The 18,297-nt window shown below is 49.5% G+C and overlaps 1 pseudogene across 1 annotated transcript in view; it reads right to left on the bottom strand.

Annotated features, from left to right (window-relative positions):
* Positions 1-18,297, bottom strand: part of LOC147093378 (uncharacterized) — a 150,161-nt pseudogene that overhangs the window by 86,903 nt on the left and 44,961 nt on the right. The window contains exon 3 of the transcript XR_015074671.1: positions 543-1,418. The product of XR_015074671.1 is annotated as an uncharacterized LOC147093378 (transcript). The remainder of the gene's footprint in view (positions 1-542; positions 1,419-18,297) is intronic.

Here is an 18,297-nt window from a genome sequence, read left to right on the forward strand (position 1 = left end):
CATGTTTCTCACACGCCTCGAGATTAACCCGCACGGCAACTTTGCTGTCAGTGAAGAGAGAGAAGAAAGACCAAAGTTCCATTTGCCCCTCTCAGTGTGGCCATGAAGGACTGTGTCCAGGCTGGAGTTCTGTTCCTGCCATACGATCCTCCCCCAGATTGTCCTTTCTGAGCTCCAGCCAGGTGATGCTAAACACTCAGGTGGGAAAGAAAAAAATCTACAATAATGTGTTTAAAACAAAGCTGGTTTATTTGACATCTATCCAGAATATTAAACTCCAGTCCAGTTATAGGGGTTATTAACATCAGCAGAAACAAACCCCAACTGTCAGAATGAACATGGTTCAGTCCTGGATGTGATTAACAACAGCAATAACAGTAGAATCCAACCCCTGCAGTCACTTGTGAACTCGCTGGTGTGTCAGCAGGTTGGATGACTGAGTGAATCCCTTCCCACACTCAGAGCAGGTGAATGGCCTCTCCACAGTGTGAACTTGTTGGTATGCCAGCAGGGTGGATGACTGAGTGAATCCCTTCCATCACAGGGAGCAAATGAACGGCCTCTTCCCAGTGTGAGTGCGCTGGTGTACCGTGAGCTCAGATGATCACCTGAACCCAGTCCCGCAGTGAGAGCATCTGAATGGTCTCTCGTCAGTGTGAACACATCGATGGCATGTCAGTTCCCTGGAACTTTTAAAGCACTTCCCACAGTCCGAGCAATTAAAAGGTCTCTCATCAGTGTGAACTCGCTGGTGATTCAGCAGGTTGGATGAATTAGTGAATCCCTTCCCACACTCAGAGCAGGTGAATGGCCTCTCCCCAGTGTGAACTCGCTGATGATTCAGCAGGTTGGATGGCTGAGTGAATCCCTTCCCACACTCAGAGCAGGTGAACGGCCTCTCCCCAGTGTGAACACGCTGGTGTCTCAGTAAGTGGGATGACCGAGTGAATCCCTTCCCTCTCTCAGAGCAGGTGAACAGCCTCTCCCCGGTGTGAATACGCTGGTGTCTCAGTAAGTGGGATGACTGAGTGAATCCCTTCCCACACTCAGAGCAGGTGAACCCACTCTCTCCAGTGTGAACATGCTGGTGTGTCAGTAGGCGAGATTAAATAGTGAATCCCTTCCCACACTCAGAGCAGGTAAATGGCCTCTCCCCAGTGTGAACACGCTGGTGTATCAGCAGGTTGGATGACTGAGTGAATCCCTTCCCACACTCAGAGCAGGTGAACGGCCTCTCCCCGGTGTGAACATGCTGGTGTATCAGCAAGTTGGATGACTGAGCGAATCCCTTCCCATACTCAGAGCAGGGGAACGGCCTCTCCCTGGTGTGAATGCGCTTGTGTGTCGATAGGCCAGAGGTGTGGCTGAAGCCTCGTCCACACACAGAACACGTGTACGGTTTCTCCCCGCTGTGAAGGGTGCTTTTTGCTTCCATGTTCAGAGGCCGATGATATTCACAGCCGATGAGTTGAGTGACTCTGTCAGATCTTGACGTGATGTTTCGTTTGAGTTTCCTGTCTGTAAATCCTCCCCTTCCAGTGCCCTGTAAAATTAATTTAAAACAGGAAGCGTGAGAGACAACCCACAAGAAAACAAAGGCAGGTTGTGAAATTGAGCTCAATGAATCTGGTCAGTTGTGGGGCCGGCACGAGAAAAAAGTGACCATGAAAGCTGCTGGATTGACAAAAAAACCCTACTGGTTCACTGATGTCCTTCAGGGAAGGGAATCCGCCACCTGTTCTGGGCCTACACAAGGCTCTGGCCTCTATGGGAGGAGAGAGAGAGAGAGAGAGGTGGGAGTGGGAGGGGGAGGGGGCGAAGGAAAGGAACTTTATACATCTGCAACTCGACCAGAACTTTGACAGAACATCCCTAACCCGCAACCTCCACCACCTAGAAGGACAAGGGCAGCTGTTGTATGGGAGCACCATCACATCCAAGTTCCCCTCCAAATCACACGTCATCCTGACTCAGATATATTCATCGTTGCTGGGTCATAATCCTGGAACTCCTTACCGAACAACATTGTGGGAATACCTTCACCACACGGACTGCAGTAGTTCAAGAAGGTGACTCACCACCCCCTTCTCAACGGGAAACTGGGGATTGGCAATATTTGCTGCTCTTGCGAGCGACACCCACATCCCAAGAATGAATTAAAACAAATCTGTAGATGTAAACTGGATTAAAAGCCTGTACAGAAATACTTGTTCCTAAAACAATACTCTTTTACATTGTACGGACAGTGTCTGTGTAATAACCTAATCTCCCCTAGAATCCACCTCCCTTGACAGTCTCACATTGGAAATTGTTGGGTCCTCCTGGGCTCAGAAGTACTGGCGGTTAAACCCAGCAGCTTCTCCTCCATCTCCACTCCAGCTCAAACTGAAGCATAGAAACATACAAACATAGAAACATAGGAGATAGGAGCAGGAGTAGGCTATTCGGCCCCTCAAGCCTGCTCCACCATTCAATGCGATCATGACAGATTATCCAAATTCAGTACCTGGTCCCTGCTTTCTCCCCATACCCCTTGATCCCTTTAGCTTTAAGAACTATATCCAATTCCTTCTTGAATATATTTAATGCATTGGCCTCTACTGCCTTCTGTGGTAGAGAATTCCACAGGTTCACCACTCTCTGGGTGAAGAAATTCCTCCTCATTTCTGTCCTAAATGGCTTACCCCATATCCTTAGACTGTGACCCCTGGTTCTGGACTCTCCGACCATCAGGAACATCCTTCCTGCATCGAGTCTGTCCAGTCCTGTCAGAATTTTGTAAGTTTCAATGAGATCCCCTCTCATTCTTCTAAACTACAGCGAGTACAAGCCCAATTGTCCCAATCTTTCCTCATATGTCATTCCTGCCATCCCAGGTATCAGCCTGGTGAATCTTCGTTGAACTCCTTCCATGGCAAGAACATCCTCCCTCAGATAAGGCGACCAAAACTGCACACAATACTCAAGATGTGGTCTCACCAAGGCCCTGTACAACTGCAGCAAGACATCCTTGTTCCTGTACTCAAACCCTCTCGTTACGAAGGCCAACATACCATTTGCCTTCTTAACCGCCTGCTGCACCTATATGCTTACCTTCAGTGACTGGTGCACAAGGACACCCAGGTCTCGTTGCAGTTCCCCTTCTCCCATTCTATTGCCATTCAGATAATAATCTGCCTTCCTGTTTTTGCCACCAAAGTGGATAACCTCACATTTATCCACGTTATATTGCATCTGCCATGCTTCTGCCCAATCAGCCAACCTGTCCAAGTCATCCTGTAGTTTCTCGGCATCCTCCTCACAGCACACACGCCCACCCAGCTTTGTGTTGTCTGCAAATTTGGAGATATTACATCTAGTTCCCTTGTCTAGATCATTAATATCAGGACCGACCCCTGCGGTACCCCACTAGTCACTGCCTGCCACTCAGAATAAGACCCGTTTATTCCAACTCTTTGCTTTCTGTCTGCCAACCAGTTCTCTATTCAAGCCAATACCTTGCCCCCAATCCCATGTGCCTTAACTTTACACACTAATCTCTCATGCGGGACCTTATCGAAAGCCTTCTGAAAGTCCAAATACACAACATCCACTGGTTCTCCCTTATCTATTTTACTAGTTACATCCTCAACAATGAAGCAACAAAAAGACAAACACTGGCGGCCAGGGACCTACCTTCCATCAGCCTGCAATAAAAATCTTCCCCACAGCCGCTTACTAATGGTGGCCGCCGCACCCAGAATTCCACGTGTCCCAGAAACCGCTCTATCCAACACGCTGATTTCCCCACTGAGAGTGCGCACGCTCCCCGGGGCCGTGGGCCATTCTGGGAGCCTGGCTCCTGTCCTTTTCCCGAGTCGGACTCGGTGGAACTAGCTGAAGAAACCGGGAAGGGGCGGCTTGGATGGGGGAGGCGCTGCACCCTGGGTTTCCTGGTGCCGGGGAACTGGCCGCACGTCCGCCGGGCCCAGCCGCTCTGATTCTGATTGAGTTTTTGATGAGGTAACAGAGAGGGTTGATGAGGGCAATGTGGTTAACGTGGTGTACATGGATTTCCAAAGGGCGTTCGACAAGTGCCACATAATAGGCTTGCCAGCAAAGTTGAAGCCCATGGAATAAAAGGGACAGTGGCAACATGGATACAAAATTGGCAAAGTGACAGGAAACAGAGAGTAGTGGTGAACGGTTGTTTTTCAGACTGGAGGAAGGTATACAGTGGTGTTCCCCAGGGATCGGTACTAGGACCACTGCTTTACTTGATATATATTAATGACTTAGACTTGGGTGTACAGGGCACAATTTCAAAATTTGCAGATGACAGAAAACGTGGAAGTAAAGTGAACAGTGAGGAGGATAGTGATAGATTTCAAGAAGACATAGGCAGGCTGGTGGAATGGGCGGTCATGTGGCAGATGAAATTTAACGCAGAAAAGTGCAAAGTGATACATTTTGGTAGGAAGAACCAAGTGAGGCAATATAAACTAAAGGGTGCAATTCTAAAGTGTGTGCATGAACAGAGAGACCTGGGGGTATGTGTGCACAAATCGTTGAAGGTGGCAGGGCAGGTTGAGAAAGTGGTTAAAAAAGCTTACGGGATCCTGGGCTTAATAAATAGAGGCAGAGAGTCCAAAAGCAAGGAGGTTATGATGAACCTTTATAAAACACTGGTTCGGCCTCAACTGGTGAATTGTGTCCAATTCTGGGCACCGCACTTTAGGAAGGATGTGAAGGCCTCAGAGAGGGTGCAGAAAAGATTTACAAGAATCGTTCCAGGGATAAGGGACTTCAGTTATGTGGATAGACTCGAGAAGCTGGGGTGGTTCTCCTTACAGCAGAGAAGGTAGAGAGGAGATTTGATAGAGGTGTTCAAAATCATGATGGGTCTGGACAGGGTAGAAACAGTTCCCATTGGCGGAAGTGTCGAGAACCAGAGGACACAGATTTAAGGTGATTGGCAGAAGAACCAAAGGCGACATGAGGAAAAAAATTTTTATGCAGCGAGTGGTTAGGATCTGGAATGCACTCCCTGAAAGGGTGGTGGAGGCAGATTCAATCACGGCTTTCAAAAGGGAATTGGATAAGTACCTGAAGTAAAGAAATGTGCAGGGTTACGGGGAAAGGGCGGGGAGTGGGACTAGCTGAAGTGGTCTTGCAGAGAGCCGGCACGGGCTCGACGGGCTGAATGGGCTCCTTCTGTGCTGTAACCATTTTATGATTCTATAAAATATTAGAAAGTTTGTTCCACAGAAGCACGAGGTTTATCTGCTTTTATTGATGAATTTAAAAAGTCTCTATTAAAACCTGAGCCCGTGTGTTGTGAAACAAAGAGCCTTGTGTCCAATGCGGGGAATAAAGGCCCACAGCCTCCCCTGGCCCCGGGCCCTGAACAAGGGACTGGAGAAACTCGCTGCCCTGCGGATCAGACAATCAGCCGGCGCTAGTCCCGCCCCTCGGGCTCCCCGATTGGCTGGAGGACCCGCCGCCGGCTCGCTCCTCCAGTCCCGCCAACTGGGTGCCGCTAGTCACGCCCCTTGGGCTCCTTGATTGGTTGGAGGACCCGCCGCCGGCTCGCTCCTCCAACTCCGCCCCGCTCGCTCCCTATTGGTGGGAAGCTGCCGTCAATCAGGCCGCAGGCCCAGATGACGTATCCCCGAGGAGATCACGCGCACCGTCCAAGTGCCGCCGCTCGGTCCGGGGCCTCGCAGACTCTGAGGTTTTTCTATTTCTCTCTATTCTCTCCCGATCCACCCCGCGCCATTCTCCACCCAATCAGAGCGGAGAAAACTCACGTCACGTCACCGATCGCGACTCTGGAACCGACACCAAGACCTTTTCCCGGAATGGCCCCGCGCCGACTCCATCCGGCAGGATCCGAGTGCGCAGGCGCAGCTCCGAGTGGGGGAGGGGGTTGGTCTCCGCTGGGCATGCGCGGTTGTTGCCCTTGGTGACCGGGAGGGGTTGCTGTGCCGGACTCGGCCCAAACCGCCGCTCCCTGTGCGCATGCGTGGCCTCTCGGCTGTCAATCAACCAACCACCAGAAGAGGTCACTGGTGAGACCAGTGAAGGAAGAAAGACTTGCATTGCTATAGCGCCTTTCACCATCAACGGACGTCCCAAAGTACTTTACAGCCAATGAAGTACTTTTGCAGTGTAGTCACTGTTGTAATGTAGGAAATGCGGAGGTCAGTTAGTGCACATCAAGCTCCCACAAACAGCACTGTGATAATGACCAGATAATCTATCATTTTTTATGTTGATTGATGGACAAACATTGGCTCGGACACTGGGGATAATTCCCCTGCTCTTTCCCACATTACAACAGTGACTACTTCATTGTAGTACTTCATTGGCTGTAAAGCACTTTAGGATATCTGGTGGCACTATATAAATGCAAGTCTTTCTTTCCTGAAATAATGCCATGGGATCTTTTACATCCACCTGAGAGAGCAAACAGGGCCTCAATTTAACATCTCATCTGAAAGACGGCACCTCCGACAGTGCCGCACTCCCTCAGCACTGCACTGGAGTGTCAGCCTGGATTTTTGTGCTCAAGTCTCTGGAGTGGGACTATGAACCCGCAACTTTCTGATTCAGAGGCGCGAGTGCTGCCCACTGAGCCACTGGCTGACACTAAAGTGCAAGCAGTTCTGACGAATGGTCATCGACCTGAAACGTTAACTCTGTTTCTGTCTCCACAGATGCTGCCTGACCTGCTGAGTATTTCCAGCATTTTCTGTTTTTATTAAAGAAACGAGGGAGTGATTGCTGACGGGAAGAATGTTGGGTCGTCCTGCACATGTGCACCTCCCTGGCGGCTGAGGCAAAACACCGACTCGCCCCCACCTGAGCCGCGCACACGTACCAGATGTTGCGGCTCCGCATGCACGCCCGATGTTCCAACCGCGGGATTTTGTGTGCTGAGCATGCATGTTGCGGACCGATCGGGACGGGCGATTGTAGAGCAGGAGGGAGAGCGCGGGGGCCATGAGCACATGCGCGGGACTCAGAGTCAACAGAGTGCTTTCTGGAGCACGGGGGCTTGTGGGTATTACAGCCGCCATTACTGCTGATCCTTTCAACCAACCTGTGCAGCAGCTGGGGCCTGAAAATCAGCTTCACTGCCCCTAGGTTCGGAAAGGGGAAAATTAAACAACTGTTTGCCTCTGATCCTTTTCTGATCTCAATTTACAGGGTTATGGAAGTGGAGCAGGTACAGGCGGGAAGCTCAGACCAAACATCACATCAAGATCTGACAGAGTCGCTGGATTCATCAGGACCTGAATATCATCGGCGTTTGCACATGGAAGGAGAGAGCAGGGATCGCAACGCAGACAAACCACACACGTGTTCAGTGTGTGGACGCGGATTCAGCCGATCGCCTGACCTGGTGAGACACGTGCACCGTCACACTGGGGAGAAACCGGGTAAAGGTGGGGATGGCAGGAAGGGCTTCAGTTCCCCGTCTGCATTGAAAGTTCAACGGTGCAGTCACACCAGGGACAGTCTGTTCACCTGCTCCGTGTGTGGAAAGGGATTTGTTTGTTCATCCCACCTGCAAACACACCAGGGAGTTCACACTGGGGAGAGACCATTTCAGTGTCCTGACTGTGGGAAGAGCTTTAAAAGCCCCGGGGAACTAAAGCAACACCAACTTGTCCACACCAATGAGAGACCATTTCAATGTTCTGACTGTGGGAAGAGCTTTAAAAGCGCTCAGTATCTGAAGGGACACCAGCTTGTTCACACTGATGAGAGACCATTTCAATGTTCTGACTGTGGGAAGAGCTTTAAAAGCCCTAGGGAACTAAAGCATCACCAACTTGTCCACACTGAAGAGAGACCATTTCAATGTTCTGACTGTGGGAAGAGCTTTAAAAGCGCTCAGTATCTGAAGGGACACCAGCTTGTTCACACTGATGAGAGACCATTTCAATGTTCTGACTGTGGGAAGAGCTTTAAAAGCCCTAGGGAACTAAAGCATCACCAACTTGTTCACACTGACGAGAGACCCTTTAAATGTTCTGACTGTGGGAAGAGCTTTAAAAGCCCCCAGGAGCAGAAGCGACACTGCCTCCTACACACTGGGGAGAGGCCGTTCACCTGCTCTGTGTGTGGGAAGGGATTCACTCAGTCATCCAACCTGCTGGTACATCAGCGAGTTCACACTGGGGAGAGACCCTTTTAATGTTCTGACTGTGGGAAGAGCTTTAAAAGCTCCGAGGATCTGAAGGGACGCCAGCGAGTTCACACTGGGGAGAGGCTGTTGCAATGTTCTAAGTGTGGGAAGAGTTTTAAAAGCTCCGGGGAGCTCAAGAGACACCAACACCTACACACTGGGGAGAGGCCATTCAGCTGCTCTGTGTGTGGGAAGGGATTCGCTCATTCATCCAACCTGCTGGTACATCAGTGAGTTCACACTGGGGAGAGGCCATTCACCTGCTCCGTGTGTGGGAAGGGATTCACTCAGTCATCCAACCTGCTGGTACATCAGCGAGTTCACACTGGGGAGAGACAGTTCACCTGCTCTGTGTGTGGGAAGGGATTCACTCACTCATCCAACCTGCTGACATATCAGCGAGTTCACACTGACGAGAGGCCCTTTAAATGTTCTGACTGTGGGAAGAGCTTTAAAAGCTCTGGGGAGCTGAAGGGACACCAGCGAGTTCACACTGGGGAGAGACTGTTTCAATGTTCTGAGTGTGGGAAGAGTTTTAAAAGCTCCTGGGAGCTCAAGAGACACCAACACCTACACACTGGGGAGAGGCCATTCACCTGCTCCGTGTGTGAGAAGGCATTCACTCAGTTACCCAACCTGCTGGTACATCAGCGAGTTCACACTGGGGAGAGACCGTTCACCTGCTCCGTGTGTGGGAAGGGATTCACTCAGTCATCCAACCTGCTGACACACCAGCGACTTCACACTGATCATAGAATCTAACAGCACAGAAGGAGGTGATTCGGCCCATCGTGCCTGTGCCCATCGTGTCTTTGAAAGAGCTGTCCAATTTAGTCCCAAACCCCAGCTTTATCCCCAGAACTCTGCAAACTAGTCCTCATTCCAGCATCCTTTCAGACGGTGTGTTCCAGATCTGAACAACCCTCTGTGTGAAAACAATTCTCCTCATTTCCCTCTAGTTCTTTTAGCAACTATTTTAAATCTGTGACCTTTGGTTACCGACCCACTTGCCAGAGTGAACAGTTTCTCTCTACTTGCTCAATCTAAACCCCTCATCATTTTGAACACCTCTATTAGGTCTCCTCTTAACCTTCTCTGCTCTAAGGGGAACAATCCCAGCTTCTCCAGTCCCTCCACATAACTGAAGTCCCTCATTCCTGGTACCATTCTGGTCAACCACCTCTGCACCCTCTCCAAAGCCTTGACATCCTTCCTAAAGTGTGGTGCCCAGAACTGTACACAAGACTCCAGCTGAGGCCAAAACCCTGCAGCTGTACAAAACCCTGGTTAGACCACACCTGGAGCACTGTGAGCAGTTCTGGGCATCACACCTTAGGAAGGATATATTGGCCTTGGAGGGAGTGCAGCGTAGGTTTACCAGAATGATACCTGGACTTCAAGGGTTAAGTTACGAGGAGGGAATTACACAAATTAGGGTTGTATTCCCTGGAATTTAGAATGTTAAGGGGTCATCTGATCGAAGTTTTCAGGATATCAAGGGGAACAGATAGAGAGAAACTATTTCCGCTGGTTGGGGATTCTCGGACTGGGGGCATAGTCTAAAAATTAAAGCCAGACCTTTCAGGAGTGAAATTAGGAAACACTTCTACACACAAAGGGTGGTAGAAGTTTGGAACTCTCTTCCGCAAACAGCAATTGATGCGAGATCAATTGTTAATTTTAAATCTGAGATTGATAGGTTTTTGTTAACCAAAGGTATTAAGGGATATGGGCCAAAGGCGGATGTATGGAGTTAGGTCACAGATCAGCCATGATCTCGTTGAATGGCAGAACAGGCTCGAGGGGCTGAATGGGCTCCTCCTGTCTTATGTTCCTAACTAGTGATTTGTAAAGGCTTAGTGTAACTTCCTTGTTTTTGTATTCAATGGTGTGGAGATGCCAGAGTTGGACTGGGGTGGACAAATGTAAGAAGTCACACAACACCAGGTTATAGTCCAACAGTTTTATTTGAAATCACAAGCTTTCGGAGCGCTGCTCCTTCGTCAGGTGAAGTGGAGAGATGCATAATGACACAGCTTATATAGTCAGAGAATAATGCCAGATGATTACAGGTAATCTTTCTAACTGCCATTTATCACACCTCGGCAGAGAGATAATCACAGCGATCAAAGGTGTGAATGGTGTCCAAACAGGTTAGTCAGGAAAACATTACATCAAAGAACAATGAGGTGGGGTCACAAGGGGTCAAATGTTGCAGATGCTGGGGTCTGTATGAAAAACAAAAAACAGACAAAAAAACATTTTTTTTGCTGGAAATCACAGCAGGTCCGGCCGCATCTGTGTAGAGAGAACAAGCCAATGACGACTCGACTCTGGGTGACCCTACGTCAGGTGTGGTTACATGTAGCGTGACATGAACCCAAGATCGCAGTTGAGGCCGACCTCATGAGTGCGGAACTTGGCTATCAGTTTCTGCTCGACGATTTTGCATTGTCGTGTGTCTCAAAGGCCGCCTTGGAGAATGCTTACCCGAAGATCGGAGGCTGAATGTCCTTGACTGCTGAAGTGTTCCCCAACTGGGAGGAAACGCTCCTGCCTGGCGATTGTAGCGTGGTGTCCGTTCATCCATTGTCGCAGTGTCTGCATGGTCTCGCCGATATACCATGCTCCAGGGCATCCTTTCCTGCAACGTATGAGGATGGTACATCGGCGAGACCATGCAGACACTGTGACAACGGATGAACGGACACCACACAACAATCACCAGGCAGGAGTGTTCCCTCCCAGTCGGGGAACACTTCAGCAGTCAAGGACATTCAGCCTCCGATCTTCGGGTAAGCATTCTCCAAGGCGGCCTTCGAGACACACGACAATGCAAAATCGTCGAGCAGAAACTGATAGCCAAGTTACGCACTCATGAGGATGGCCTCAACCGTGATCTTGGGTTCATGTCATGCTACATGTAATCCCACCTGACGTAGGGTCACCCAGAGTCGAGTCGTCGTTGGCTTGTTCTCTCTACACAGATGCGATCGGACCTGCTGTGATTTCCAGCAACAACAAAAAATGTTTTTTATCTGTTTTTTGTTTTTCATACAGACCCCAGCATCTGCAACATTTGACCCCTTGTGACCCCACCTCATTGTTCTTTGATGTAATGTTTTCCTGACTAACCTGTTTGGACACCATTCACACCTTTGATCGCTGTGATTATCTCTCTGCTGAGGTGTGATAAATGGCAGTTAGAAAGATTACCTGCAATCATCTGGCATTATTCTCTGTCTATATAAGCTGTGTCTTTATGCATCTCTCCACTTCACCTGACGAAGGAGCAGCGCTTCAAAAGCTTGTGATCTCAAATAAAACTGTTGGACTATAACCTGGTGTTGTGTGACTTCTTACATTTGTTTTCAATGGCACTATTTAAAAAGCCAAGTATCCCATATGCTTTCTGAACCGCCTCACCAACTTGCCGTGGCACTTTCAAAGACTTGTGAATATGGACCCCCAGGTCCCTCTGCTCTTGCACGCCCTCAAAATAGCCCCATTTAGATTATACGGCCTCTCCCTGTTGTTTCTCCCAAAGTGCATCACTTCGCACTTATCCTCATTTAATTTCATCTGCCTTGTGTCTGCTCATTTCACAGTCTGTCTCTGTCCTCCTGAAGTCTGCTACTACTATGCTCACTATTTACTACGTTGCCAAGTTTTGTATCATCCGTAAACTTTGAAATTGTACACCTATACCCAAGTCCAGGTCATTTATATATAACAAGAAAATGAATGGTCCTAATTCCGACCCCTGGGGAAGCCCACTGCATACTTCCCTCCAGTCAGAAAAACATCCCTCGGCACTGCTCACTGCCTCCTGTCCCTTAGCCAATTATATACGCAAATTACCATCAGCCCTTTAATTCCCTGTGCTTCTATTTTCAGAGTAAGTCTCTTATGTGGTATTTTATCAAATGCCTTTTGAAAGTCCATATATACAACATCTGCTGCACTACCTTCATCAACCCTCTGTTACTTCATCAGAGAACTCAATCAGGTTAATCAGACACGATTTACCTTTAACAAATCCATACTGGCTGCCCCTTATTAAGCCATGCTTCTCCAAGTGAGAATTAATTTTGTCCTTGACAATGGTCTCTAGTCGTTCACCCACCACTGTAGGGATCGCAAAATCCCCATAGCCCCCGAAGATCGGGAAATATTAATCCACATCGTGGATGAAGACTTGTGTGATTTAAATTGTCTCTGGGTTGGACAATGTTTTAAAACATACCCAGAACCACAAAAGGCTGCGTTAAAAAGCTCGTAAGCTAGGCAGCACTTGGACACTGGAATCAAAGAACTTTGTGAAAATCGCACACTTTAAGATTGTACATACATTTTATTAAAAGATGTACTCTTGAGTTTTGGACTGTTTAAATTGCCCAGGGCATAAAAATGGCTGAACAGACCTCATGGAAACAGAATTTTAAAAGGCAGCAGAAAAGGACAGACAGACTGTTAGCATATGAAAAGCTCAGCGCTGCCCTGTAGTAAGTTTGAATGGAGCCCGAGCTGTCAGTCACCCTGTGGTATTGGGCGGGTCTGGTAACCTGCAAGCTGCTTGTTTACACTGGGGAGTAGCCTGTTTGAATAAGCCAAGCATCGGACAGCAAGCACAATGGGTTGTTTACACACATCCATTCACTGAAATTGACTCGACTACGTGATGCCTCCATGTATGAATGGAGGAAGTTAAAAGCCCTTCTCTTGTGTATTTGGACTTTTCGGCGCGAAAACAGCAGGGACTCCCAGGGTATAAAGATTAAGCCCAGGAAGTCCTCTGCCCCCTTTTTGTCTCTTTTACTCTTTGGACTGCAGGTGAGCAGGGCTTCTGACCCACTAGCAAGACAATCTAGTGAGAAGTAAAGGGGTGGTAATTTAAGGGAAATGTTGCGAAGATTGTACGGTTAACATTGTAGCCATTTATCCCTCGTTTTTGCCGTCTGCCTTCCCCTGTTAAGCAATTCTACCATGATTACTTTGATCGTGTGGTGTAGTTTCTTTAGTTTTAATAAAATTTGACTTTCTTGCATCCAGACCATTTGTCCGTTTTTAATATATCATTAATTATAAGTCCTCCAGTCAGAACTGGAGGGGGGTTTGTTAGTGATTCGAAACCGCTGATTGAAATTGGTCACAGTGCAGTGGCAAAGGCTGCTTGACCAGGTAAATTACCGTAAACCAGGTAAAGGATGCCCACCTACAAATTGGCGACCGCGGCAGGACTGGAGGCAGTTTTTGATAGGGTAAGTGGTCTGGATCTGGAGAAAGCATCAGCTCTTGCTTTTCTTGCTTTCAGTCTGTGGGTAGCCCTGCAGAAGTTAGCGGCATCATGTAAGCTGACCTATTATAGTATAGGTGGCTGGGTTAAGAAGGGAGAGATGAGGGTGTGGGAGGAGGTTACAGAGGCCAAGAATCGGGAGTCAGAGTTTGAAAAATGCCAGGCGGAGGTAGAACGCCTCATAAGAGAGGTGAAGGAGGCCAGAGATAGTGGGATGAGGGTGTGGGAAGAAAATGCACGCCTCACACTAGAGGTCACAAAATGCCAGGCAGCGATAGAGCGCCTTGTGCAGGAAGTCACAGAGGCTAGGGACAGTGAGATGAGGCTACAGGAGGAAAACGCACATCTCACCCAAGAAGCTAGCGAGGGCAAAAGCCACAAGAGGCACAAGATAGTGTTCCTAAAGTGCCAAATTACAGAAGCAAAGAGTAACGAGATGAAACTGCGGGAAGCGAATGCTCGCCTCACCTCAGAAGTAACAGAGCAGGAGGAAAAGGTTAGGGAGGTAAAGGCAGCTTATAAGCTGGCCTGCGACCAAAGGTTTAGTGGAGGAGATCATACCCCATGTAACAGACAGATAGAGAGTTTGGGTATGGAGTTATTAAGGACTAAAGGGATGGTATGTCTCATAAGTCTGAAGAGAAGTCCGTCGGACAGTACCAGCAGCCCAAATCAAACCGCCCCACAGGCAGCACCCAGAACAGAGCTGGCTAGGGAATTAGAGATCCCAAGACCGCAGCCCACAGCTCCGAGTTTTGAGGAGCTCTGGCAGCAAGAAGGGGTGGACAATGGGGTGGTAGGAGAACACCAGCAAGTCCCACTAAGCAGGCGGGGACCAGGACCAGTGTACCCCCTCCGACAACGGAGGTACGGTCCGCCCGTGAACGATAATGACCCAGGGGCTGGTCAGCATACCTATCTGGTACCCTATGATACCCAACAGCTCAGAGGCATGGTGAAACATATTCCCCTGCTCTCTGAAAAGGGAGACCCCTCAGTGCACTTCCAAGAGCTAGAGCAGGCAGCCTGTGTTAACGGCTGTGATGACGAAGAGAAAGCCAAAATGTTGCTTTTCTCTGTAGATAGTAAGCTCTATCAGACCCTTTCAGATGAGGCTAAGAGAGGGCAGAAGGGTTTTGAGGACCTAAAGGAGGAAACACTGGAAGCCATGGGTGCAAACGACGGCAGTCCGTTCGATCGCATAGGGAAAACTCTGCAGAAGGAAGGGGAGACCCCACAGGCATTTGCAGACAGGCTGTGGCCAGTCTACAACAGCGCGTGTACAGGGGGCAAGATAGGGCACACCTGAACCAGCGGCAGCGGACCCAATGGCTTCTTTGCCTGGTGTCCAATTGCCTGCCCCAGATAAAAACAAAGGCTGATACTTGGTTTGACCACCGAGACCCCCTAGCAACCGAAGAGACAGTAATCCGGCAGCTCACGGTAGCATATAGGAATGGTAGGAATAGTGGGACCCCCCAGCAAAAGGGTAAGGTCCACGAGGTTAAACCTGGGGCTCAAAACAAGAAAGAGTAGCGCCAGGAGGGGAGCCATCCCTCCAGAACAAGGTCACTTGTTACAGGTGCGGGGAGGATGGCCACTGGCGCAGGGATTGTGAAAAGCCTGGGAGAGATGATAAAGCCAGGACCCCCGAGGCCCAACTCAGAAGGCAGGGACAGAAACTCCTCCCGATACAGTCAAGTCCGTCATGGAGTTGATAAAATCTTTCCTCAGGGCCAATCAGGGAAAGGTAGCAGCAATCAGTGGTGCTGCAGCCCCCTCGCCCACCTCTGCCTCCCCACAATGACTGGAGCCCGCGCAGCCTGTCCGTCTGTGTAATCTCCGGTACGATGAATGGAAGAGACCGCTCGTACAGATGGAGGTAGAGAAGGTTACAGGGACTTATCTATTGGATACGGGGGCATCATGCACCATGATCCATATGGATAATCCCACCACCTCACCTCTGTCTAACGGGGTTCCATACATACTATCGGGATTCACCGGTCAGGAGCAGGTGGGGGTAATTTATGGGCAGGCAGCAGACAGCATGCGGAAGCAGCATCGGAATAACTGGCTGCTGCTCGAGCCTAGCAAGAGCCATCAGTGGGAGATAGGAGACCTAGTGATGGTAAGAAACTATGCCCAGGTGGGAAGTTTAGAGCCACTCTACATGGGACCCTATAGTATAGTTGATAGGGCCAGCCCCATGGTCTATGCAGTAAAACTGCCCTGGTGCACAAAGTGGTTCCACGCCAACCAATGTAAATTGTATAAATCTGACCATACAAGTTCAAATTCACAGGCTGTAAAGACAGGCGCTGTGGCTTGTTTCAAGGGAAACGTTGTCCGGCCCACCAATTGGGACACTTCCCCGCCCCAGTGGGACCTAAGTTTTGGCCAAAGTTTAAATTTGAACCAGTTATTTAGTTCAGAAACAGAGAAACCGCAGCCTGAGAGTAGAAATCTGCAGGCTGCTGCGAGTTCATTCACAGAAAATCACTTGGGGGGGCTCCAGGGAGGAGTCGCCTTTTGAAGAGACTGCCTGCTCATGCGTAGTCGCTGGTCTGGAGACAGGAATTCCCCAGTCTTTTGAATGGCCTGTTCGCGCAGGTGCAGTTCCTCAGCCCGTGACCACAGCGGCTCCTCTTCAGTTTTCTCGCACAGGCGCAGTCACCTGTTTAAAGGGACAAGCTTCCCAGCCCGCTTCTAGAGTGCTTCCCCCTATGGAGTGGGACTCTGGGAAGAAGGGACAGCAATTCCTCTTGCAGGGGACATATGGAAGGAGCTGGTACCAGGTTTTGGACCTGGAGAGGAAGATTTTCAGCCACCAGCAGCGGGTGGTGAGGGGATACCTGCCCCAGTACAGAAGTGGGTAGGGAAAAGGAGGCAAACCCGGATTACTGGCAGGCTGCCAGGTATATTAAACAGTGTGGGCTGTTTGCATCAGGGGGAGAAGGTTCCCAGCCAGCTAGGGCTGTGACCCAGGCTCAGGGTCCATCAGCCAAAGTTTCCCCCACAGAGACGCCCCTCAGCAGGTCTCAGCGGGTCCACAAGCCCAAGATAAGATGGTCACCAGAGTACCCGCCACAAAGAGCAATCTCCTGAGCCCGGGAGGAAACAGATCACAGAGGTCCCCAACTAGCAGCCATAAGCTGCCAGGGTCCAGAAGCAGGAGGCAGTCCAGCTTTGCTGCAGGCAGCAGTAATCTGCGACAGTGACACCAGAGATTAACCTGGCCATCCGGAGATGGGCGGCATTTGTATTATAGCTTTGTGTTAAGTTACCAATGTTTATAGCTTGCTTTTAAGGTGTTTAAATTTTAAGTTTAGAATGTAACTAGTAGTTTTGAGTTTAAGTTCAAGGTTTAAGTTTATAAGTGTGCCAAATGCTTGTATTTTGGTCCGAGGTCAAGGGACCCGACCATGTCTCCACCTAAGACAGCAGGTCAGTGAGAGACCTGGCTGCATGTCCTTTTAAGTTCTTTTGCAGGAGAGTGGACAAAGGAGCAGCCCTGTTCGCCCAGTCCGAGCTGGGCATCGAATGAAGGTATGGTTATACAGAATGTTGGGGATCACCTCACCACTGGACGAATCCAGGAGGAGACCCCGCAGCGACCTTCAGAATAAACCGGACAGGGTCCGGAGGAACCTGCCTATTCATCCTATGTGGAAGAGATGGCCCCAGCTGGGTGGGGCACGGCCCCAACCCAGCACTATCCTGACCGAATTTCACTTGCGGGAGACCTCGCTATTGAGGAGTCATGGTGGGGAAGTGAGGGCGCCTTGTTGGATAGGGATGCGTTCCCCGGGAGTGGGTGGTGATGGCCCGGGATAGATTGTAAAGGGGAGGGGAGACCCAAGAGTCACGTGGGTGTGTTTGGGGAAGGGAGGAACTCACCCGGGGCCCACGGGTAAAGTTAGAGTGTAAGTGTGGCTGGGAAGGATGAGTGGGTGGCCGGATCTGGGATCCAAGTTTGAGTGTGGGGCCAGTGAGAGCCGCCACACAGGCACCCATCATTTTCTGCAGCCAGTAGAGGGAAGACAGGAGGGGGAGGGACTGGGAGTCACAATCCCATACTCCCCGGTCTCGGTCTGTGAAACATGAGGGGTACCCCGCCTCCACAAAAGGACAAGGGAACGGCTCGGGGCTGGCGGATCAGACTGTTCTGTAAAATCCATTCTGTATGTTTTAAAAGTTTAAGACCATTAAAGGGGGGTGGAAGGAACATTTACTGCCTGGGTGGGAGGAGCAATACCCACTTGAATTTCGCGACCCGTCATTGGCACATGATGGTCGGGGTTTATTTCAGCGTTTTCTTTCAAATGTTAAATGAAGATTTTTTTATTTTGTTTTACAGTTCCAAGCGGTGCAGAGGTGTAGGACCCTTTCTGTGCTTGGGATCATTTTGATTACATTGTATAACCAAGATTGCAACATTTTGTAATATGTTATAATGTAACAAGTGGTGCAGGGGTATGAGACCCCTTATTGTAACATTTTGTAATTGATGTATCTGTAGATGCCCACCGTACCATGGTTTTTCTCGGATTTGAGGGGAGTAGATGGGTCGGGGAATCAGTGATAGGTAGCTATAGGTAAATACAGGGGATGATTGTTTGTGGGGGGTCAGAAAATTTTGTTCACTTCTCCAAGAGGTTACTACAAGCAAGTTGGAAGTATCCAAGGGGGGAAATGTAGGGTTCGCAAAATCCCCTCAGCCCCCGTAGATTGGGAAATATTAATCCACATCGTGGACGAAGACTTGTATGATTTAAATTGTCTCTGGGTTGGACAATGTTTTAAAACATACCCAGAACCGCAA

Source organism: Somniosus microcephalus, unplaced genomic scaffold (assembly GCF_052327205.1).
Source record: "Somniosus microcephalus isolate GS21.2 unplaced genomic scaffold, FLI_Smic_1.0 unresolved_chr1, whole genome shotgun sequence".
NCBI classification, from domain to species: Eukaryota; Metazoa; Chordata; class Chondrichthyes; order Squaliformes; family Somniosidae; genus Somniosus; species Somniosus microcephalus.